The sequence below is a fragment of the Periplaneta americana genome, chromosome 4 (assembly GCF_040183065.1).
Source record: "Periplaneta americana isolate PAMFEO1 chromosome 4, P.americana_PAMFEO1_priV1, whole genome shotgun sequence".
Lineage (NCBI taxonomy): Eukaryota > Metazoa > Arthropoda > Insecta > Blattodea > Blattidae > Periplaneta > Periplaneta americana.
In genome coordinates, this window is record NC_091120.1 from 156,723,456 (window position 1) to 156,750,358 (window position 26,903).

At 30.5% G+C, this 26,903-nt stretch overlaps 1 long non-coding RNA gene across 1 annotated transcript in view; it reads left to right on the plus strand.

Moving 5' to 3' along the window:
- The first annotated feature begins 24,448 nt into the window (after positions 1–24,448).
- Positions 24,449–26,903, plus strand: part of LOC138698347 (uncharacterized) — a 55,162-nt gene continuing 52,707 nt past the window's right edge. The window contains exon 1 of the long non-coding RNA XR_011331839.1: positions 24,449–24,893. This is a non-coding gene — a long non-coding RNA (uncharacterized lncRNA). The remainder of the gene's footprint in view (positions 24,894–26,903) is intronic.

The following is a 26,903-nucleotide window of genomic DNA, read 5'->3' on the forward strand; positions in this document are numbered from 1 at the left end:
ATCTTATACTATCTTATCTTATACTATCACATCTTATCTTATCTTATGTTATCTTATCTTATACTATCTTATCTTATACTATCTTACCTTATCTTATACTATCTTATCTTATCTTATACTATCTTATTTTATACTATCTGACCTTATACTATCTTATCTGATCTTATCCTATACTAATCTTATCTTATACTATCTTATCTTATCTTATAATATCTTATACTATCTTATCTTATCTTATACTATCTTAAGATAAGATATCTTATCATATCTTATACTATCTTATCATATCTTACCTTATACTATCTTATCTTATCTTTTACTATCTTATCTTATCTTATACTAACTTATCTTATCTTGTCTTATCTTATCTTATCCTATTCTTATATTATCTTATCTTATACTATCTTACCTTATCTTATACTATCTTATCTTATCATATACTATCTTATCTTATCTTATACTGTCTGATCTTATACTACCTTATCTTACCTTATCTTATAATATCTTATCTTATACTGTCTTATCTTATCTAATCTTTGCTTATCTTATCTTAGCTTATCTTATCTTATACTATCTTATCTTATCTTATTCCATCTTATCTTATACTATCACATCTTATCTTATCTTATACTATCTTATCTTATCTTATACTATCTTATCTTATCTTATCTTATCTTATACGATCTTAAGATAAGATATCTTATACTATCTTATCTTATACTACGTTATCTTATCTTATCTTATCATCTTATCTTATCTTATCTTATATTATCTTATACTATCTTATTCTATCTTATTTTATCTTATACTATTTTATCTTATCTTATACTATCTTATCTTATCTTATACTATCTTGTTTTTTCTTATCCTATCTTTTCTTATCTTATACTATCTTATCTTATCTTATTCTTATCTTATCTTATCTTTTACTATCTTATCTTATCTTTTCTTATACTATCTTATCTTATCTTTTACTATCTTGTCTTACCTTATACTATCTCATCTTATCTTATCTTATCTTATCTTATACTACCTTATCTCATACTATGTGATCTTGTCTTATCTTATCTTAACTTATCTTATACTATCTTATCTTATACTATCTTATTTTATCTTATCATGTCTTATCTTATACTATCTTATCCTATCTTATCTTATCTTATCTTATCTTATACTATCTTATCTTATCTTATCTTATACTATCTTATCTTATCTTATACTATCTTATCTCATACTATCTTATCTTATCTTAACTTATCTTATACTATCTTATCTTATTTTATATTATCTTATACTATCTTATCTTATCTTATATTATCTTATCTTATCATATAGTACCTTATCTTATCTTACCTTAACTTAACTTATCTTATATTATATTATCTTATCTTATGGTATCTTATATTATCTTATTTTATACTATCTTATCTTATACTACCTTATCTTATCTTATCTTATCTTATCTCATAGTATCTTATCTTACATTATCTTATCATATCTTACCTTATCTTATCTTATACTATCTTATCTTATCTTATACTATCTTATCTTAGAGTATACTATCTTATCTTATCTTATACAATCTTACCTTATCTTATACTATCTTATTTTATCTTATATTATACTATCTTAAGATAGGATATCTTATCTTATCTTTTCTCATCTTATCTTATACTATCTTATCTTATCTTATACTATCTTATCTTATAGTATCTTATCTTATCTTATCTTATACTATCTTATCTTATACTATCTTATCTTATCTTATACTATCTTATCTTATCTTATACTATCTTATCTCATCTTATGTTATACTATGTTATCTTATACTATCTCTTCTTATCTTATACTATCTTATCTTACACTATCTTATCTTATCTTATACTATCTTATCTTATCTTATATTATACTATCTTATCTTATATTATCTTATCTTATCTTATCTTATCTTAACTTATACTATCTTATTTTATCTTATACTATCTTATCTTATCTTATACTATCTTATCTTATCTTATACTATCTTATCTTATCTTATACTATCTTATCTTATCTCATACTATCTTATCTTATACTCTCTTATCTTATACTATCTTATCTTATACTATCTTATCTTATATCATCTTATCTTACCTTCTACTATCTTATCTTATCTTATACCATCTTAAGATAAGATATCTTATCTTATCTTACCTTATATCTTATCTTATCATCTTATCTTATCTTATGTTATACTATCTAATCATATACTCTCTTATCTTAACTTATCTTATCGTATCTTATCTTATCTTATACTAACTTACCTTATACTATCTTATCTTATACTATCTCATCTTAACTTATCTTATGTTATCTTATTCTATCTTATCTTATACTATCTTATCTTATACTATCTTATCTTTTCTTATACTATCTTATCTTATACTATATTATCTTAGACTATCTTATACTATCTTATCTGATCTTATCTTATACTATCTTATCTTGTACTATCTTATCTTACCTTATACTATCTATTCTTATACTATCTTTTCTAATACTATCTTATCTTATCTTATCTGAGCTTATCTTATCTTATACTATCTTATCTTATACTATCTTATCTTATACTGTCTTATCTTATATCATTTTATCTTATCTTATCTTATCATCTTACCTTATCTTATCTTACCTTATCTTATACTGTCTTATACTATCTTATCTTATCTTATACTATCTTATCTTATATTATACTATCTTATCTTGTCTTGGCTTATCTTATTCTTATTTTATCTTATCTTATATTATCTTATCTTATATTATCTTATACTATCTTATCTTATCTTATACTATATTATTTTATCTTACACTATCTTATCTTATCTTATACTGTCTCATCTTATACTATCTTATCTTATACTATCTTATCTTATACTAACTTAACTTATGTTATCTTAGCTTATCTTATCTTATAGTGCCTTATCTTATACTACTTACCTTATACTATCTTATCTTATACTATCTTATCTTATACTGTCTTATCTTACCTTATCTTATACTATCTTATCTTATACTATCTTATCTTAGATTATACTATCTTATCTTATCTTATACCATCTTAACTTATCTTATACTATCTTATATTATCTTATATTATACTATCTTAAGATATGTTATCTTATCTTATCTTTTCTCATCTTATCTTATACTATCTTACCTTATCTTATACTATCTTATGTTATATTATCTTATCTTATTTTATTGTATCTTATCTTATCTTATCTTATACTATCTTATCTTATCTTATACTATCTTATCTTATCTTATACTATCTTATCTTATCTTATACTATCTTATCTTATCTTATACTATCTTATCTCATCTTAACTTATACTATCTTATCTTATACTATCTCCTCTTATCTTATACTATCTTATCTTATCTTATATTATACTATCTTATCTTATAGTATCTTATTTATCTTATACTATCTTATCTTATCTTATACTATCTTATCTTATCTTATACCATCTTATCTTATCTTATATTATACTATCTTATATTATCTTATCTTATCTTATCTTATCTTACACTATCTTATCTTATATCATACTATCTTATCTTATACTCTCTTATCTTATACTATCTTATCTTATACTATCTTATCTTATATCATCTTATCTTACCTTCTACTATCTTATCTTATCTTATACCATCTTAAGATAAGATATCTTATCTTATCTTATCTTACCTTATATCTTATCTTATCATCTTATCTTATCTTATCTTATACTATCTCATCTTATACTATTTATCTTATACTATCTTATCTTATCTTATCTTATCGTATACTATCTTAAGGTAAGATATCTTATCTTATCTTATATTATCTTATCTTATCTTCTCATATCATTTTATCTTATCTTATCTTATCTTATCTTATCTTGTACTGTCTTATACTATATTATCTTATCTTATTCTATCTTAAGATAAGATATCCTAATTTATCTTATCTTATACTATCTTATCTTATACTATCTTATCTTATGTTATACTATCTTATCTTATACAATCTTATCTTATCTTATCTTATCTTATACAATCTTATCTTATCATATACAATTTATGTTATACTATCTTATCTTATCTTATTCTTATCTTATCTTATCTTATACTATCTTATGTTATCCTATCTTATTCTATGTTATCTTATCTTATACTATCCTACCTTATACTATCTTATCTTATCTTATCTTATCTTATCTTATACCATCTTATCTTATCTTATACTATTTTAAGATAAGATATCTTATCTTATTTGATTTTATACTATTTTATCTTAATATATCGTATCTTATCTTATCTTATACTATCTTATCTTATACTATCTCATCTTAACTTATCTTATGTTATCTTATCTTATTCTATCATATCTTATACTATCTTATCTTATACTATCTTATCTTATCTTATACTATCTTATCTTATACTATCTTATACTATCTTATATGATCTTATCTTATACTATCTTATACTATCTTATATGATCTTATCTTATACTATCTTATCTTATCTTGTCTTATCTTATTTCTTACTATCTTATCTTATACTATCTTATCTTATACTATCTTATCTTATACTATCTTATCTTATCTTATTCTTATCTTATTCTTATCTTATCTTACCTTATACTATCTTATGTTATCTTATCTTATACTATGTTATCTTATCTTATACTATCCTACCTTATACTATCTTATTTTATCCTATCTTATACTATCTTATCTTATCTTATTTTATACTATTTTAAGAAAAGATATCTTATCTTATCTGATCTTATACTCTCTTATCTTATCTTATCGTATCTTATCTTATCTTATACTATCTTATCTTATACTATCTCATCTTAACTTATCTTATGTTATCTTATCTTATTCTATCTTATCTTATACTATCTTATCTTATCTTATCTTACCTTATCTTATCTTATACTATCTTATCTTATACTATCTTATCTTATCTTATCTTATACTAGCTTAACTCATACTATCTTAACTTATCTTATACTATCTTATCTCATATTATCTTATCTTATCTTATACTATCATATCTTATCTTATACTAAATTATTTTATGTTATACTATCTTATCTTATCTTATACTAGATTATCTTATCTTATCTTATACTATCTTATCTCATACTATCTTATCTTATACTATCTTATCTTATCTTATACTATCTTATCTTATACTATCTTATCTTATCTTATACTATCTTATCTTATACTATCTTATCTTATCTTATCTTATACTATCTTATCTTATCTTATCTTATCTTATACTATCTCATCTTATACTATCTTATCTTATCTTATACTATCTTATCTTATCTTATACTATCTTATCTCATACTATCTTATCTTATCTTATATTATCTTATCTTATACTATCTTAATGTAAGATATCTTATCTTATACTATCTTATATTATCTTATGTTATACTATCTTATCTTATACTATTTTATCTATATTATTCTTATCTTAGCTTATCTTATCTTATACTATCTTATCTTACCTTGTACTATCTAATCTTATCTTATACTATCTTATCTTATACTTCTTATCTAATCTTATCTTATCTTTTACTATCATATCTTATCTTATATTATCTTATCTTATCTTATACTATCTTATCTTATACTATTTTATCTTATCTTATCTTATCTTATACTATCTTATCTTATACTATCTTATCTTAGCTTACCTTATCATATACTATCTTACCTCATACTATCTTATCTTATACTATGTTATCTTATACTATCTTAACTTATCTCATCTTATACTATCTTATCTTATACTATCTTATCTTATACTATCTTATCTTATATTATCTTATCTTATCTTATACTATCTTATCTTATCTTATACTATCTTATCTTATCTTATCTTATACTATCTTATCTTATCTTATACTATCTTATCTTATACTATCTTATCTTATCTTATACTATCTTATCTTATCTTATACTTTTTTATCTTATCTTTTCTTATACTATCTTGTCTTATACTATCATATCTTATCTTATACTATCTTATCTTATCTTATACTATCTTATCTTATCTTATACTATCTTATCTTATCTTATCCTATACTAACTTATCTTATACTATCTTATCTTATCTTATCTTATACTATCTTATCTTATCTTATACTATCTTAACTCATACTATATTAACTTATCTTATACTATCTTATCTCATACTATCTTATCTTATCTTATACTATCTTATCTTATCTTATACTATCTTATTTTATGTTATACTATCTTATCTTATCTTATACTAGATTATCTTATCTTATCTTATCTTATCTTATCTTATACTATCTTATCTTATCTTATACTATCTTATCTTATCATATACTATCTTATCTTATACTATCTTATCTTATCTTATCTTATACTATCTTATCTTATCTTATCTTATCTTATACTATCTCATCTTATAATATCTTATCTTATCTTATACTATCTTATCTTATCTTATACTATCTTATCTCATATTATCTTATCTTATCTTATACTATCTTATCTTATCTTATATTATCTTATCTTATACTATATTAATGTAAGATATCTTATCTTATACTATCTTAACTTATCTTATCTTATACTATCTTATCTTATACTATCTTATCTATCTTATTCTTATATTACCTTATCGTATCTTATACTATCTTATCTTACCTTATGCTATCTCATCTTATCTTATACTTCTTATCTAATCTTATCTTATCTTTTACTAACTTATCTTATCTTATATTATCTTATCTTATCTTATACTATCTTATCTTATACTATTTTATCTTATCTTACCTTATCTTATACTATCTTATCTTATACTATCTTATCTTAGATTACTTTATCATATACTAACTTATCTCATACTATCTTATCTTATCTTATACTATGTTATCTTATACTATCTTAACTTATCTAATCTCATACTATCTTATCTTATACTATCTTATCTTATACTATCTTATCTTATATTATCTTATCTTATCTTATACTATCTTATCTTATCTTGTCTTATATTATCTTATCTTATCTTAGCTTATCTTATCTTATACTATCTTATCTTATCTTATACTATCTTATCTTATCTTATCTTATACCATCTTATCTTATCTTATACTATCTTATCTTTTCTTATTCTATCTTATCTTATCATATTTTATCTTATACTATCTTAAGATAAGATATCTTATCTTATCTTATACTATCTTATCTTATCTTATCTTGTCTTATCTTATACTATCTTATCTTATCTTATACTATCTTATCTTATCTTATACTATCTTCTCTTATTTTAACTTATACTATCTTAAGATAAGATATATTATTTTATCTTTTCTTATCTTATCATCTTATCTTATCTTTTCTTATCTCATACTATCTTATCCTATCTTATACTATCTTATCTTATCTTATACTATCTTATCTATACTATGTTATTCTATCTTATCTTATCTTATAGTATCTTATCTTATCTTATTCTATCTTATCTTATCTTATACTATCTTGTTTTATCTTATACTATCTTATCTTAACTTATCTTATACTAGATTATCTTAACTTATCTTATCTTATACTATCTTATCTTATCTTATACTATCTTATCTTATACTATCATATCTTATCTTATACTATCTTATCTTATCTTATCTTATCTTATCTTATACTATCTTATCTTATCTTATACTATCTTATCTTATCTTATCTTATACTATCTTATCTTTTACTATCTTATCTTATCTTATACTATCTTATCTTATCTTATATTATCTTATCTTATACTATCTTATCTTATCTTATACTATCTTAAGATAAGATATCTTATCATATCATCTTATCTTATCTTATCTTATACTATCTTATCTTATACTATCTCATCTTATACTATCTTATCTTATCTTATACTCTCTTTTCTGATTTTATCTTATCTGATACTATCTTATCTTATCTTATCTTATACTATCTTAAGATATCTTATCTTATCTTATCATCTTATCTTATCTTATCATCTTATCTTATCGTCTTATCTTATCTTATCTTATCTCATCTTATCTTATCTTATACCATCTTATACTATCTTATATTATCTTATACTATCTTAAGATAAGATATCTTATCTTAGCTTATCTTATACTATCTTATCTTATATTATCTTATCTTATACTATCTTATCTTATGCTATCTTATCTTATCTTATACTATCTTATCTTATCTTATCTTATACTATCTTATCTTATCTTATACTATCTTATCTTATACTATGTTAGCTTATCTTAGCTTATCTTATCTTATTCTTATCTTATCTTATTTTATCTTATACTATCTTATCTTATCTTATCTTATACTATATTATCTTATCTTATGCTATCTTATCTTATCTTATACTATCTTATCTTATCTTATACTATCTTATCTTATCTTATCTTATACTATCTCATCTTATCTTATACTATTTTATTTTATACTATCTTATCTTATCTTATCTTATCTTATACTATCTTATGTTATACTATCTTATCTTATCTTATACTATCTTATCTTATACTATCTTATCTTATCTTATCTTATACTATCTTATCTTATTTAATCTTATCTTATCTTATCTTATCTTATACTATTTTTCCTGGTCAAGGCCATTCATGTCCTCCCAATAGGTAGGGCGTTTGGTATAATAGAAAAAGCATTGCGAATGCACTCTGAAATATTTATGCTTCAAGACTACCGTAATTTCTGTCGTAATGTCGACAAAGTTTCCGTTCTGGGGATAGATTAGAAAGTTCAAGACTTCAAGGCATTTACCTCCAAAGTTCATAAGTTGGAAGGGATCAGTACAATGAAAACGATATGTCTGATGAAGAAAATAAAGGCAGGTAAAACGAATGTAAATGTAGCAATGAATGTGTCATATCGACTTGATCATTCTAGACTTCGAAATCATTGTTAAAGAGAGGTTGTCAGGTGGAAGATATAACTCGGCCCTTGAAAATACCATTTTGCCCAGGTAATGTAAAAACTGCAAAGAAGGCTGATATAGACTGTTTGTTGAAACAAAGATTTGGAGATGAGGGAAGTAACATGGCAAAACTACAGTTTTACGCAAACATTGTTGATTATCAGAAAGATGACTCAGAATGAAGAAGAAAATGAAAGATATGATTGTCTTGATAATGAAGAAGGTTTTGGAATGATATAGCATATTCTTTTGTGGTTTGAGTTGCTTGTGAAGACGAATAATACATAATAGTCATACATTTTAGAACCATTAATTCATTAACAATCACTATAACATGAGTGGGTTATTTATGAAAGGGCCTAATTCTTGAATACCAAATTGTTAGAAATTTAAGAAAAACTGCTTACAGGCCGAAATTTTGAAATTAACGCTGAACTAAAAATTATATCATAAATTCTACTAAGCATTAGAGTGTGAAATTTAGTCCTCTTCATATCTAAATCGATGTATCTACACCAAAAGAACAGTATTATATTACACACTCATTTTCACAAAATTAGCGACTTTGGCCCTTTCATAAATAACCCATTAACATGTACTGGTACGAGTTAATTTTGATTTAGTAAACTTGATTTCGTAAAGTACATACCGTACTTGTATTTCGTTAGTTTCCGTTTCAAAAGCCATTTTGTCCAACCGTATGGAACAAAACAAGTTAAGTCCACCCGATATTTTTTTAAGTTGCCATTATTCCTAATTTAGATGCAACTGATTTTCAGCGCTAGTCATATTCTTGTCAAGAAAGAGTCCTTTTTACAACAGTGGTTTCTTTTAATTTCTTTATTCACAAGTTTAAGCGGTAGAAGTTTTTCGTCTTTCCTGAAAATTTATGATTTGTGGACTTAACGGATTTTGTTTCGGAGCTCCTCAGATCCTGATCTGAACTGATCTGATTTACTTACACTTACTCTTACGCTTACGCTTAAGCTTCAGCTTACGCCTAAAGAAGCGGCAAACCCCAGAACATATATGTTTGAAACGGGACCAGCAACCATTCTTCGTTGTGCTCTCCTCATCTGCTTCTTCTACTGCTGATAGCTTGATGGATAGTGCTGACATGGGGTGTAGCATGTGTTCTGCCATGGAAGGTTGCATGGAATCAGGCATGTGATCAGCTGGGATGGGAACTGGCATGTGATCAGTCATGGGCTCCGGCTTGTGATCTGGGATGACAGTTGGGATGGAATCTGGGATGACTGGTGGGGTGGAGTCGGGCATGGTATCTGGAATGTGATCTGGCATGCTTAGTTCCCATGCTGATATGATGATAGTTGGCATGGATTCTGATTCTGACATGGCATCTTGAATGTCTGTGATGCTTGGCATTGGCTCTGCAAGAAACAAAATAAACTTGATCGTTAAGCATGTTCGTTGCATTCACAGGCTTCCAGTGAATGGCGTATTAATAGGGCTAGGATTCATATGGAGATGCATATTTTTACTGTCCATTTGCAAGTCATGCAAAATCATTTTATACAATCCAAGATCTACTAATCTGTGAAGCGAAGAAGTAATAAAAGTTTGGATGAGAATTACTTCAGTAAGAGTAATTATATTTAAACATTACACATAATGAAGCAACAGGTCTCGACCCGTCCGCTCGCTGCAACAGCAGCGACTGATATTTTCTACTCTGATCTGTTGTCTCTGTCTTCCACGTCTTGTGCACCGTGTGACAACGTCGTACTGCTACTGTACCTGGTAAGGTTTGTCTTGTCTCAGTAGCAATAAAACCAAGTCTCTTCAAATGGGGGTGGAGATTATAGTAGGGTTGTAAATTTTCAGGATTCCTTTCAAAACCTTGTTATTGTACAGGCTACCGGAACTCAGTTTCTTGAAAGACAAGCTCAGTGACGGAACTATATAGTACGAAGAGAGATAATTTGTTACTTTATTTTGCGCTAGAGAATGTATCAACTAGACCCTTCCGCCACTGGCATCGTTTCACTCTCCCCATCGCAGTATCAACACAGACGAGGTAAGACATATCTCCTTTCTTTCTCTTTTCACAGTGAGACAAGATTCATCACACAGGCTTTAACACTCGATTGGCTTAGGTCATATGCCTTCTTATTCTGAAACCGCTTTAGTGAAGTACTTTGTGTGGGATGTGCCAATGTAAGGGGCATAGATATGAGCATTACGACGAAGTGAAGTGAAACGACTAGAAACATTTTAAATGTGAATATGGAGAAGAATGGAGCGTGCGAAATGGACTGACAGAATGAGTGGGTGAAGGAAGAATAGTGCTGAAACAGATCAGGAAAGAAAAAAGAAATTGGCTGGGTCACTGGCTGAGAAGAAACTGCTTACTGAAGGATGTACTGAAAGCAGTGGTGAACAGTAGAAAATTTTGATTAAATTATGGTTTATTTAACGACGCTCGCAACTGCAGAGATTATATCAGCTCCGCCGGTGTGCCGGAATTTTGTTCCGCAGGAGTTCTTTTACATACCAGTAAATGTACTGATATGAGTCTGTCGCATTTAAACACACTTAAATGCCATCGACCTCGGCCGCGATTGAACCCGCAACCTCGAGCATAGAAGGCCAGCGCTATACCAACTACGCTACTGAGGGCGACTAGTTGATATATAACATTAAAATATAGGTTATGGATCATATGCAGAGACTCAGAGAAGAGCGGAAAATAGGGAAGATTGGAGAATGCTGGATTTGCAGTGAAGTGTCTGTCCTAGGACATTTGTGAAGGTGTGTACACCGCGCACCTCTTAGCTTTACAAACCACTCACTATTGCTGGTGTAGTGTGGATTTGTACGAAACCGGTCTCGCACCCCGCATGCATCGTTTCTTCAAAAACAAGCTTTGATAGACTTGATGGAACGCTCTCACATTTCAGTGCACTACACTGATTTCTGTCTGAGATTTAGACTCAAACATAAGCGCAGCTTAAATTATACTGACTAAACCGACCCAGTAATCATCAACCATTTTGAATTGTGAATATTTTTAATAAAAGAAATAAACTATTTCATTCAAGTGGAATAAAAAATTGACGGAGGATTACCCTATTAAAAGAGGAAAACGAAGTATCTTAGTAATGTGCTTAATAGTGTATTTTCTACTTATAATATTTTTATTTTTTTAAATTGTGTTTTTGAATAATAAACAATGGTTCATTGTAGTGTATGCGATATTAGCACTCAAAGGGAAAGGGGTATTGGTAGACGACTGCAAAATAATTGCAGATGGCTTTCAAACCTTCAAGCATAATATTCACGGGCGAGTTCAAAAGGGAAGCAACTCAAAATTTAAAGTTTTGAGAAAAGTGAAATTCAAAACTTCATGTTGCTGTGGAAATCCAATTAACAAAACATGATTTCAGTTTGGATTAATTTCAACCCGTGACATACTCAGAATTTTTTTAAATGGGGGAGGCGTTATTAAAATTGTTTACAATTTGCATATCGGTATTTGTATTTTGTGTATTGTTATTATTATTATTATTATTATTATTATTATTATTATTATTATTATTATCATCATCAGCAGCGGCAGCAATTGATTTTGCACAGAGGGATGTGAAACTAGTACCAGGAAGAACGTTAGCGACAACGTCGTCAGGCCGCGGCTACAAAGAAACATTTGAAAATGTAAAATTTTCACTATCTTTGCGAGAATCACTACTGGTACGCGACTTTTTTTGTTTAAAAAAGTTGTAAAATTGAGCTTTATCAAAGAACCCAGAACGATAATATGAAGTTTATATTATAAATATTAACTGTCAAATGCACAAAACGTTAAACGAACGTTTCACAATTAAGTCAGAACTCTAACGAACGGGTGAATTCCGCTCTTAAATTGAGTTTAAAGTCGGCAGTACACAATATTTAACATCTGCACTACAGGATTGTCAAAACAACCTTTTCAATTTCATATTGTGTCAGCTTCATTTTATTACAAGGTTGGTACGAGGCGGTAGGTCTCTCTCTATAAAAAAGATAGCATTATTATAATTTGAATGTGCTGTAGTACCTAGAACTGGGATTATATTGCCTTATGTCGATGTAGATTTTGTTACTCTGACAGTGAATAATTAGAGAAGGGGAAACGATTGTGGATAAAAAATACTCAAATCTAAATCTGTCCTTTTTTTTTTTAAGTTCAGGGGGGTTCAAACCCATTAACCCCCCCGCCTTGCGTACGCTCCTGAGTTGAACGATTCTTCGATTTTTCACAACATGAATCTTAAATATGCAGGTTTCTCAAGACTTTGGATTTTGAGTTAAACTAACTCAAAATGGGCCGTCGATATTGTTTTCCTGTTTTGACTTCCTGCACATTTTGATGAGAAACGACTTAATAATATGATATGATTATGTTGTCTATCACTGTCCTATTAAAATGCTAGAGAATTTCGTGGTAAAACTGTTAAAATAATGTTCTTTCTTTCTTTCTTTCTTTCTTTCTTTCTTTCTTTCTTTCTTTCTTTCTTTCTTTCTTTCTGTCAATAATCTAATATGTTTAACGTAAAACATTTAAGAACAGGTTCTGCGAACTGCGACAAATTCAATAAGTGAATCGGACGACTGCACAGTGGGACGGATTGCGATTCTAGCCGGAACAAAATCTAATATTGATAAATTCCTTTCGAATCGTTGAAAATAGCAAAATGAACGTAAATTTTTATGACATTTGATGAAATATTTGTATGAGAATTATTATTTTAGTATAGAATGCCTATTTATTAAAAAAGAATTGCACAGTAATAGAAATTGCATACAACTAATGCAAATAAAAAATTAAAATATACCGAAATTATTTTACAGACTACTATGAAGAGAAAAATAATATATGTAGTATATTTTATGACTCCTGTTTAGAAATCTGATGTGTCTGTTGTACCTCCAGAAGTGTCGGATCCGCTAGCTCTACTGTCGTCCTCATGTTGGGGTTGCAGTTGAGCAGTGCTGTTGTTGGCACTCGCAGCTGGTACTTGTAGCAGTTTAATTACCTCAACTTATAGTTTTGATTTTCTTGTACAGTAGAACCCCGATTACCTGTCTCCCTATTAACCGACTGGCGGATTATCCGACTGTCTTTCTCGCTCTTTTTTTACTTCTTCATGAATAAATAACTTATATGAAGATCTGTGTTGTACATAATATTAGTAGGTTCTACATATGTCTTTGCTAGAGAGTGTTACTACAAGTCTTTATCGTTATATAACATTGTCTGCTGTTCGAATTGGCGTTCTATAATATACGAGTAATTTGTAGGCCTATATAAAATGTCTTCCACGAGTGTTAACAGAAAATGTGTTGTGCTAAAAATCGAAGAAAAATGGAAATAATTTAATGGGTTGAGAAAGAGAAACTGTGGCTCATCTTGCGGCAGAATACGAGATTGGAGTTACAACTGCGCGAATTAATAAAAAAGAACAAGGATAAAGTGTAAAAAGTATGTAAATCTACAACATGAGGGCTCATTTATTCCTATCTTTCCTGAGACAGTCATTACAAAAAGCTTTCTTCTCCCTTAAAAACCCGCACTTGACAACCAGTCTTAAATTAGTGAACTTCTGATCCACTACAAAGAGAGTTAAATACAAGACAATGGCAGAAATTACAAAATCTTTCATGGTACGGATTATCCGATTTTTTCGATTAACCGTTCAGTCCATGGTGGAAACATAGCAAAGGTGTGGGACTGCGCATGCTGTTGCGATAGCGGCCGAGGCGTGTGACGTCATCTTCACTGCAGACAGCGATCGCAGCTCATTGCGTTGAGTACATTTTTTTTAATAAACCTAACTAGACATTAATTACAATACATTATTTGAACTGATTGTTGCCAATGTTATTTATATCCTTTTCATTGTGCGTTTAAGTTCATGTACTCTTTAAAAGAGTTATGAATAAAATTTAAAAAACATATAAAAAATTAACAGTAATAGCTTAAAAGTCGCTCCCTCAAATCTGCCGTCCTAGGCAGCTCCCGAGGCCTAAATGCGCCCCTGATTGCATGTAGGCTACTGTACCTATTAACTTTCTTTCACTTCAGCGCAACAGGAGCATCCAGCACTAATGTAACGATGGAAAATCGCGGAGCCACCGAGTCTACTGTCACAGAGGAATGCCAAATACTAATACAAAGAATTCAAGAATTAGAAGAGAAGAATTACTCTCTAGAAACGAGGATTAAGGAATTGACAGCTGCCAACAGGAAACATGAAGAAGACAAAAGAAAATTACATGAGGATGTAATTTCATTGAAAAACATTAGACAAACAGAAGTTAAATCTAAAGTGGTTGAAATTTTGAAACCATTTTTCACTAATGGGCAAATTGATGCTCTTTTGAATAAAAAACGTAGGGTGAAATGGTCTGTAGAAGATTACGGTACTGCAATAACACTTCGAAACCTAAGTCCAAAACCATACCGATACTTAAGAACAAAATTAAATTACCCGTTACCTGATTTGTCAACTCTGAGAAAATGGGCAGTAAAACAATTATCGCTTGAGGAAGGTGTACTTCATGATGTCTTAAAATTAATGAAGGCGAGGGCTACAAATATGTCGGAGTTAGATCGTGTAACAGTATTAGCATTTGATGAAATGTATTTAAATGAGGAGGTTTCTTTTGACAGTAGGGAAGGACAAATAATGGACCTCATAATAATAATAATAATAATAATAATAATAATAATAATAATTTATTTAACCTGGCAGAGTTAAGGCCATACGGCCTACTCTAACACTCAACCAGGAGTAAAAACTGCGTTACAAAAACAATACAAATTTACAAAGTACACTAGAATTTTACACACAAAACTGAATAAGATAATAATAATAATAATAAAATGTAAACAACAATTAAGAAGAAATCAGACATAATATATAACATAGAGAAAGAAAGAAAGAAAAAAGCATAATAAAATGTGAACAGCAGGTCAAAAATAAATGAGGCATACAAAGTATAAAAAATAAGACAATTATTGATAATAATAATAAATAATAATAAAATAATAATGATAATAACAATAATAATAATAATAATAATAATAATAATAACAGGCCTAATAGTAATAATAATACTAATAGTAGTACAATGAATACAATATTTTTAAGTACACACAGTAAGGAAAATTATGATTATATATAGCTCAACATATCACATTAGAGATATACCATTATCGGAAAATATGAAAACAAAAATATAAAATAAGTTAAATATCACTAGAACATAAAAAAAAAAAATGTGAATACGTGGAAACATGCAATACAACACTTGTCATAATAGTAAGTTAGTTTGGCAACTCGTCATAAGATAATTTCCTAACTTGGATTTGAAAGATTTCAATGTTCGTCAGCCCTTGACTTCAGGCGGCAGAGAGTTCCAGTGACGAGAGGCAGTGCAGGTTGTTTTGGCACGAGGTTTGTTTGCAAGGTGGAAGCAGCCCGTATACTATAAATATGATCAGACAATGACAAAAGAAATCCTAACACACATAATTTGCCAGTTAGAAGGCAGTGGTTTTCAAGTTGTGGCCACAGTTAGCGATTTAGGTGGAAGTAACAGAAAATTGTGGCGTGATTTGAAAATTTCTACCAAACTAAATTGCAGTTTTCCTAATCCAAATGATTCAACTCGAGAAATATTTGTTTTTTCAGACGCTCCACATTTATTGAAATTACACAGGAATCACTTTCTAGATCATGGTTTCAACTTGAACGGATTGAACATTTCATCAGAACCAATTCATGAACTTTTACGTTCATCCTCGTTCTCTGATACAAAATTACCTTACAAGTTAACTCCGTTACACTTAAGTGTCCGTGGTACCCAAAGACAAAAAGTTAGTTTGGCAGCACAATTATTTTCCAACAGAGTTGCAAAGGCTTTCAAATGGTGTGGTGAAAACGAGGCGTTGAGATCAAATGAATAGAAAGAAACTTCAAAGGCAATAAAATTAACTAATGATTGGTTTGATTTATTTAATACCGTTTCTAAATTCGGTACCCACCGTGGGCTGCATAGTTACGGAATAAACCTTCAAATTCAGAATATTATACTCTCAGAAATGAATGACTTCATGACCACAGTTAAATTAGGAGAAGCAAACAGGAAATTACCTTATCAGGAGGGGATTCTAATAAATAATAAATCATTAACATTGTTGTATGAGGCAATGAGGTACAAGTACAAAATTGAATACATCATCACAAGAAAACTTAACGAAGATCTGGTAGAAAACTTTTTTTCGGAAATTAGAAGCATGGGTAGAACAAACGATCATCCCTCTGCTTTAGATTTTAAACATAGATTGAAGTGGTACATACAAGATCGAAATCCATTATCTCAGTTTTGTGAGAACAAAAACTCCTCCGATTTGCTTTCGGAAGAAGAGGCATTAATAGTGAGTCCTAGTACAAGCCAATCAGAAGTCAATGATAATCTGCAGAAAGAACTATGTGCAACGGCAGAATTTATTAAAGGCATTCTGAAACCGGTTAAATTTACCAACGATCGAGATCCTGAAGAAAATATAGGCCTCCCAGAAAAAATATATGAAATCTCTGCAAGACAGCGGATATCCCAGGAAGGATTAAAATATATTGCAGGATATGCTGCATCAAAACATATGGAGCAATACCCGAATCTGGAATTCCCACAAAATTGTCAACTTCTGCTAATCAGAAAGACTGGATTACTACAGTGTCCCGTGGAAACTTAATTCTTCCTTCTAAGGATCTGCAATTGGTTGCAATGCTTGTTGACAGTATATTCTCAGATGTGCACGGAGATTCTGTTACTCATGAGAAATTTATAATAAAAAAAACTGTAAATTTGGTTAATTCTGCCATGAAAAACGAAGCAGAAATCAGTTCTCCTCTTCCGCCAGAAGTAATTACGACATTGGTTAGAACAAGAACATTTATTAGAATTAAAGAAATTAATAAAATAATAAAAATGTCTGGAATTTCAAAGAGAAATATTATAAAGAAAATGAAAAAGATTGCATAAGAATAAGTATTTACTTAACAGAGTGGGATTTATAATGGTGAAATTATATTATGTCGTGTGTGGAATAGTAAGGTAAATAATGTAGTAGACTATATTATGTCTCCAATAGCCTGAATATATAAAAATATTTGTTTACTACAATGACAAATTATTCCAAGAAATTCATATATATATGTTAATGAAGGTTCAAAAGTATTTGAATTCATGTACAAAATAACGTATGTTATAAATAACTGTATAGATCTAAGTATGTATATATTTATTACACATTGTATTGTAATTATTATAAAACCACGTGTATATTACAGAAGGCAATATTATTAATGACACACTGCCATATCACATTGTTTCTTGAAACTTAAGTTTAATATGTAATAGATCATAATTTTATTACGTTATCATTTCAAGGTAGTTCTTATTGTACTTGAATTCATGTGTAATATAATGTGTGATATATGGGCCTAATTTTGTGCATATTTGTAGCATAATGTATTATAATTATTATAAAAGTACGTGTATATAACAGAAGGCAATTATTAACGTTGCACTACCATATTACATTATTTCTTGACTCTTGAATTTAATTTATTGTTCATTATTTTATAATGTTATCACTTCAAGGTAGACCCTATTATAGCCTATACTGTCAATATTTACTGAATACACAAACTATGATTTTTATTTATTCATTTAAATCTATGGACGGAGATCTAACCATCAACAATCTGTTGACTGTGTCATTCGAGTGCGGCCTGCAGTAAAGGTGACGTCATGCGCAGACTGAACGAAAACACGCACAGCTTGTCCACACCTCTACTATGTTTCCACCATGGTTCAGTCCATCCCCTTCATTACCACGGATAATAGAGGTTCTACCACAGTCTACTATATACAGTCGCGAAGCTCAATATGTAGTAAAAATGCAAACAGGGGTAGTTGCCCACCACTAGGATCGCTACTATCGCCTCATCATCGCAGATCTCTCTCCTAGCAGCCGACAAAATATGTTACACTTTCGTTGTGTTCTTTTGGAAAAATTAACACCTTCCTTCCATTATTGAAATATTAAATGCATAAAGTTAATTTATTATTTTAATGAAGTATATTAAATTCCACCATAAACTCGAAGATACCTGCAAGAAATAAGTTAATATAATTTTTGTTTGTGCAAAACGAACTGAAATTTACTATAATAGCTTCACTCATTCAAGATTATAGCGATAATTAACTATGAATTGAAACCAATAAATATTAATTTGCATTTCGCTTTACAACAATAATAATGGAAACATGAATTAATGGAGTAACTTACGTGTACCGGTACTTGTAGTGTAGGCTTAGGTAGTTAACAAAGTGGGATGAGGTTAAGCAATAATAATCACACCAGAATTGGAAATAAAACGTGATCAACACATTTGTTGTAACAGACTTTTTCTACGTCTCTAGTAAAGCAACAAATAAAAATAACAACAAAATTAACAGCTATAATCAAAAACATATCCTTTGAAGAAAAAATTAGGCCTAAGCAATAATAATCCCACCAGAATTGAAAATAAAACGTGATCAGTGAAGTTCATTAAAACAAATTTAATGTTTCTACGTCTTTAGTAAAATAACACATAAAAATAATAACAAAATTAATAGCTACAATTAAATATATATCCTCTGAAAAAAAATAGACCTAACCTTTATTTCTCTGGAAATTTAGCAGCCTAAGTGACAGAACTTTGACTGGTATCTAATGTCCTTTCGGTTAGACTGAAACATTTCATTGTGAAATTTAAGGATATAATGTATTCTAACAGTCACAAAGAACTTCAAATTAACAGTTTTGTTTCTGCACAGCATTCTTGTGGAAACCCAGGAACCTTTCTGAATCTTTCGGAAATCGGAAAAAGGATAACTGTGGCCTCTTTCTCTTACTGTTGCTACAATTTATAGCACTACAAACGTCTCCTCCTTGTCCCATATTATGATTCCAATTATTATATTTTAGCCATTAACATTTTCATTATAACCAATAACGAACATTTCACAAGCATCAATGTGAAATACGCAACGAGCTAGCACTCGATATATATACGACACAGTCCAAAGTCGATCATGGACAGTCTATTGTTTCTAGTTGCTAACCGCTTGGAGCGCTTTATCACGAGGTTTGCAAAAAAACACCTCAAGCTTCGCGACTGTATATAGTAGACTGTGGTTCTACTGTATTTGGATGTCGATTGACCTGGGATATGATGGGATCAAAAGATACTAACAACATGTGTACGACATCTAAGTTTCTCTGACAAGTACACTTTGTAGCGTGGTCTAACCTGTACTTTTGTAAATGTTTGTGTCTTGCCTCTTGAGCATCTTCAGATAACATCCCAATAGGAAGTATCGCAGTTTCTGCAATTTTTCCTCCATGTATCAGTATTTTATGCACGCTGGATGGCATGTATTACCATGGATATATCTATTGTACATATAAATGGGCTGCATCATTGGTGTAGTTCTCAAACGCTTTAATATATTGTACATTGGATATCCACATGAAATGGTGCATAAAATTACAGAAAATCTGTGAATAAGGTCTTACTAATGCCCGTTATATTGGCTGTAATTTGTGGGTTTTCAAAAAAAACCAACGTGGTATAATGTCATCATTTGGTGTCCCAGGGCCACCAGATTTCGGTTTGTCAATAAGAAGACCTAATTGAGAGCGAAATCCAGAAATAATCCCCTGTTTTCTAGCTTAAAAAATATCTTTGTTGTTGCCTCTGACCTGCCAAGAACAATGTTTTTTAGAAAATAATCCTTTTACGGTGACACTGCATCCAATGTCTGTTAAAATAACTTCGAATATTTATCAAAATAGTATGAATGCACTTCTCACTATTAGAATCACATGTTTCAATACATAATTTGTTCAAAACATATCTATATAGTTCATCCAAGTCGCCACTTTTATTGGCAAGTATTGGAAATAGATCACGGCGCGAAATCACCGGTAGCGGTTCTGAGTCTGAAAAAAATTAACCACATGCAGAGCGGTCAGTAGGAGCAAATGAAACTAGGTTAGTCTTAAAGTGCACACTTAAACCTACATTCTGACATAAAAATAAATGTGACTCTGTGCGACTATGCTGTTATAAGTCAACGTTTACTTTGATAAATAGTTTTAAAAAATCGCATTTCCCGCCGTTACGTTAACATGCCGTTTCTAAAAATTCAAAGTTATTATGAACATCAAATTTATATAATAATTATCTACCAACCTTGTTCTTCATTTTCCATTTCAGAATCACGAAATGTTTCACTCCCAGATCACAGAAAACAAGCTTGCTTCTTACACTATTTCAGCGTGGCTGAGCAATAAAACTGGTTATGGAGTGGAATCCTCGTCAACATCATTGTGTGACGTCCGTATGTTTAGTGTCAAAGCTTCTTTCTCATAGATAAGCATTCTGTGATTCATTAGCAACAATTTGAGGTAGGAAACGCATAAAAATGAGAACATGTGAAAATTGATTTTGTTCCGGCTAGAATCGCAATCCGACCCACTGTGGACTGGTGAGAATGACACCACTGGATAAAACCCTATTCGCTACCAGTCATCGTGTCCTCCTTTCCGAAGGTCGATTCCAAATATGCCTCCATTCGTCTCTATCTTTCCAAGCTTTATTCCTCTTTATTTTATTTTTTTTTTTAGTTATTTAACGACGCTGTATCAACCACAAGGTTATTTAGTGTCGATGAGATTGGTGATAGCGAGAAGGTATTTGCGAGATAAGGCCGAGGATTCGCCATAGATTACCTGGCATTCACATTACGGTTGGGGAAAACCTCGGAGAAAACCCAACCAAGTAATCAGCCCAAGCGGGGATCGAACCTGCGCCCGAGCGCAACTTCAGACCGGCAGGCAATCCCCTTAACTGACTGAGCCACGCCGGTGGCCTTTTCCTGTTTATTTCATCCCACTTGTATCCCTGTTCGTTTAAGTTCTTCTGAATTTGATCTATCCATCTTACCCGTGGTCTTCCCATTGGTCGTCTTCCTTTCACTTTTAAATTTAATATTCTCTTTGAAAACTTTCCCTGTCCATTCTTTTAAGGTGTCCAAACCATTTTAAGCTCTTATTTTCTAATTTCCAAGGCGTACTTGTACCAATAATAATTCAAATGCAGTAGCAGACGGTGGGTTTGAAAGTTGAGGAAGCCAAGACGTGAATGATGAGAATATAAAAATATAAGGCCTGTGACGTCCTCATTACCATGCGCAGAATTTATAGATTTTAAGAAATTAAAATTAGGTTTTCCGATTTATGTTTTAGGATTTTAAATCTTATGTTTAGGAATTTACATGATTTTAGGGGGAAAAAGAATAAATATAAACAACATACTGTTAATATTTTACAACGGCCTGGTAAAGATTGCTACTCTTTGGGACACATTAAGTCCTAACCTACGAATTAGGTCTTTTTAGGTCATATTACATTTAATAATGTTATTCTTTGCTACATAAAACGAACAAGAAAAACAATATTTCGAGAGTAACGAGATAGCAACAAAATTGATTCGAACCTAACAATCCGGGTCTTGCTCATTACTATTACATAGCCTAATTTTACAGCAAATTAACTGGACGTTTCTCTTTCTTCGCAAACCGATCAAATAGGCCACAACATACTGAATAACTGCTACTACAAGAAGCTAGAGACAAATCTGCATTTGTTTCTAAACTCTCGATATATTTAAAATACTGTATAAGTAAATACATCTCGTAACACAAAAGAAAAAATAACAAGAGCACCCGCAAACAAGAGAAAATCTAACAACATAAATGAAAACTTTTACGCAGGGAGAGAAAACTAACAACACGTTACTCAATTTTCTAAAACCAAGAAGAGAGAAAGAGAGAGAGAGAGAGAGAGCTTCCGAATACAGCCGAAACTGGCCGTGACTAAGCAGTACAGTTCTCAGCGGTGGCTAGAACGTCTCCAAATCGGCTCCCTTCGCGCGTTCTAGTCAAGTTTAAACACTCTTCTAACCAGCTATCTTATTGGTTGAACTGATGTTGTCATGGTTACCGGGGAGTAGCGTCATGTAGCCGACTCCTCTCTCCCGTTCTCACATAGACACTGCTGGCTGCTTGATGTCGACTATACAGAGTCCGTGGATATACCAGAGTAGCGCAATCACCCAGTCGGCCGCCATTGTTATTCCTTTCCAACACGCGTGGGATAGGAATATTTAAAGTAAAACTCAGATATTTTTAATTTGAAGGGCGAAAACTTCTAAAGGATCTTCTTACAGTTTAGAACATTATTGTCAGTCAACATACCAATGTATAAAAACTCCATTTAATAATTATTATAGCATAAATACGCATTTAAGTGTTCAATACACTCCTTCATAAACATCACAGTTATAGGTATTACAACAACATGAACTTAATAAATTACAAGTAACAAATGAAAACAACAATGTTGCAAATAAAATAACAATAATCTAAACATTTCCAACTGCATTCCTTGTGCAAACTCTCCGGCTTCCGCATATAAGGGGACACTATACTGAAATTAGTTTTGAGAGTTTACAATAGCGGAATCAATAACTACCACACTTCCGAAGCTAGATTCACCAAGTTTTGATCACTGGTGTATCTGCTTAATAGTAACAAATATATAAAATTTCATCCGCCTATGATAAGTGATTTGCATTCCATTAATATTTTATTGAAATATTGAACCGCTTTATATAAAAAGTCGCTTGCATTACAATTGACATCATTGACATTCACTTATATGGATCCTTACATACATGGAATCAAAGCTTACTATAGGGTTTTGCTGTAAAATTAATCAGTAAATTACTAGAATTTTTTGTTATAAAATAAAAAATAAAATCAATAGCCATAAAAATTCCTACTAATTTACCCATTCACTGTACAGAAAATTCCAATAGTAATGTTTGTTCCAATATATATAAAGAATCATATAAGTGAATATCAACCACTTACCATAGACGGACAAAATTTTGTACATGTGTTATTATTAACCAGATATACTAGTGATAAACATTTTGTGAATTTAGCTTTAAAAATATGGAAGTTAGTAATTTCAGTACCGGTATAGACTAATGTCCCAAAGGATACACTGATGTGAGATTTGGTCAAAAAAATCGTTTCTTTGTTTTCATCTTTAAAAATGTGTTTGTGGTCTAAAGATGCCCTTTTCATGGCCATACGACCGGTCTGTCAGCTGTTTAGAGTCACATTTTTGAAAGGCTGAGGGCTCTGACTGTTAATTTAAATGCTCCGTCCACGCCCTCCACTCTGAATTCTGCGACCATTTTGGGAATTACGCTGCATTTCGTACATTATTTATTATATTAGATTTCCGATTGATCTTCTCGACTTCTCGAAATATTTCTTCATACTGTAGAATCCAACAGATGTTAGGCCTACTTCAAAGGCTGCTTTCCTTTGAAAGATATTCAGTTACAAAGGAGAGCACAACTCTTGTCTAAAGGAAAATTGCACTTGTTGCTAATAGCAACGAGTTAGAAAGAGAGAGATTCTTCTCTTTCTAACTCGTTGGCTAATAGCCATAACAACGTGTTTTCCATGCTTGGGTTTTGTTTGTGATACAAGAAATATTTGCAAGTTTCTAACAGTTTTATTATTAGTGTTATAATACCGTCTACAGTCTATAGTGATAGTGATTTGTAAATAATATTTATCTAGTATAGCGTTTTCATAAGTTTACATAAATTTTTTTTCAGTCGTCATCTTTATTTACTAGTGTAGGTTAGGTGTGCACAATGGTAGTGTATATAAGGGTAAGTTCTGCATATAATATGCTAGGTCTATAGGCTAAGTTTCAAAATGCCTAGAAAATAAAAAAGACGGAGACCTGATTCATTATTATCAGCCCAAACTTTGAAGTCAATTTTCTCCACTTTAATTTTCTGTAATTTGCATTGCTATAAATGCTACTCTTTCTACAGATTTTGACTACATGCATGATTTTTTGTAAATGTTTTTGAATATGTTTTTAACAAAATTTACCATCAGGATTATACCCAACACTCATATTTCTTGTTGTTGTTTAGTCAACTGTCCGAAGACAGGTTTGAACTTCATAAGTAACACCAAAAAGGCATCACTCATGAGACAACTAGGCCAGGAGATAATGGGGTAGGGTGGCCAGTTCCTTTCTCCCTCCAATGCATACTTCGCCGATTAGCTACATATTCCACTAATCAGACTTAAGATGCATACAAACAATTGTTCTTCCTCTGACACATATCGTCAAGTGATTATATATATATATATATATATATATATATATATATATATATATATATAAGCCAGAATATAAATAAGAGATATTTTTAATACTAATTCTTTTACGCTAGAGTTTATTTTTTTTCTGTTTTTTACACTTCAGTGCGTCAAATATTTTTAATTATTTTTTTAGTAAAATAAAAAGGAAAATTGTATAGTAAGTTTTGTTTTTGAAGGTCTGGCACGTATCTAGACAAAAATTCTGGACAAAATGTAGTAATTTTTGAAAACCTTAATTTACACAATTTAAAATTTAAAATAAAAAAGTACAAAATTTCATAGATCTACCTAGAATAGTTTAGAAAATTGAAATTTCACATCAGTCTAACCTTAATAGGGTTTCTAGTTTCTACGGTCTTTGTATTTTCCAATCGAGCCAGACAATGCAATCTTGTCTCAAGAATGAATTTAGAACTTCAGAAATATATTATGTCATTCTTGCAAATAGCAAATAGGATTAAATTCAGAAATTCTTGACTTGAAAGGGAGAAGATGGTAAAAATTTGGGCTCAAACAATTGCGGTACTCTGGATATCCACGGACTCTGGACTATACAGGTTACAGCGCTATCTGTTATTTTTCAGTACGAATTATTTGTACTATGTACAGTATAGCGAGCGGGCATCACCAACAGAATGTGGTCGACTTTACGTAACTTACATCTTAGTCGTAGTGAATAATAAAATTAATATAAAAGGAAACATGTTCGTCATTTGCTGTAACTTGTCTATGATCTTAATTCAGCTGGAATTATTACTGCCATATTGGGTTCGATCCCAGGTGGTGACAGGATTTTTTCTCGTTGCCAAACTTTCAGAACGGCCCCGAGGTTCACTCAGCCTCCTATAAAATTGAGTACCGGGTCTTTCCCGGGGGTAAAAGGCGGTCAGAGCGTGGTGCCGACCACACCACCTCATTCTAGTGCCGAGGTCATGGAAAGCATGGGGCTCTATCTCCATGCCCCCCAAGTGCCTTCATGGCATGTTACGGGGATACCTTTACCTTTTTTTATTGTGTTCTGGTAAAATATTAGGGGAGGCTCGGCCTCCCTTGCCTACCCTGAAAATCCGCCGCTGTTCAAATGTCCTGAACTTGTGCATAGCTGAAAGCGCCACTACTTCAGAATATAAACAATTAGCTACTGTACCTTCCCATGTATCATTTAGGCCGTCTTCGAAGGATGTATGGTGCTGGGCGTGGAACCTCCATCTGTCATACGCGTAGTCCTCGGAGTCGTCGCTCCCGCTGCTTTCTGTTGTTTCTTCATATCCATCTAAAAGACAACGTAATTCTGAGTTGAAATCTTCATAATACACTGTTTGATGACTACGAAGAGGATAAATAGGTATAGCTTATTTTATTTCATGGAGTGCAGTTTCATAGAAGGACTTTGCCGACAGACCTTCTACTGCCCACTATCATAAATAAATGTCTTGCTGACGGAAATCTTATCTTCTCTTGTTAGTAACCAATCACAACCCTCGTTCAGAAGAATTGATAGG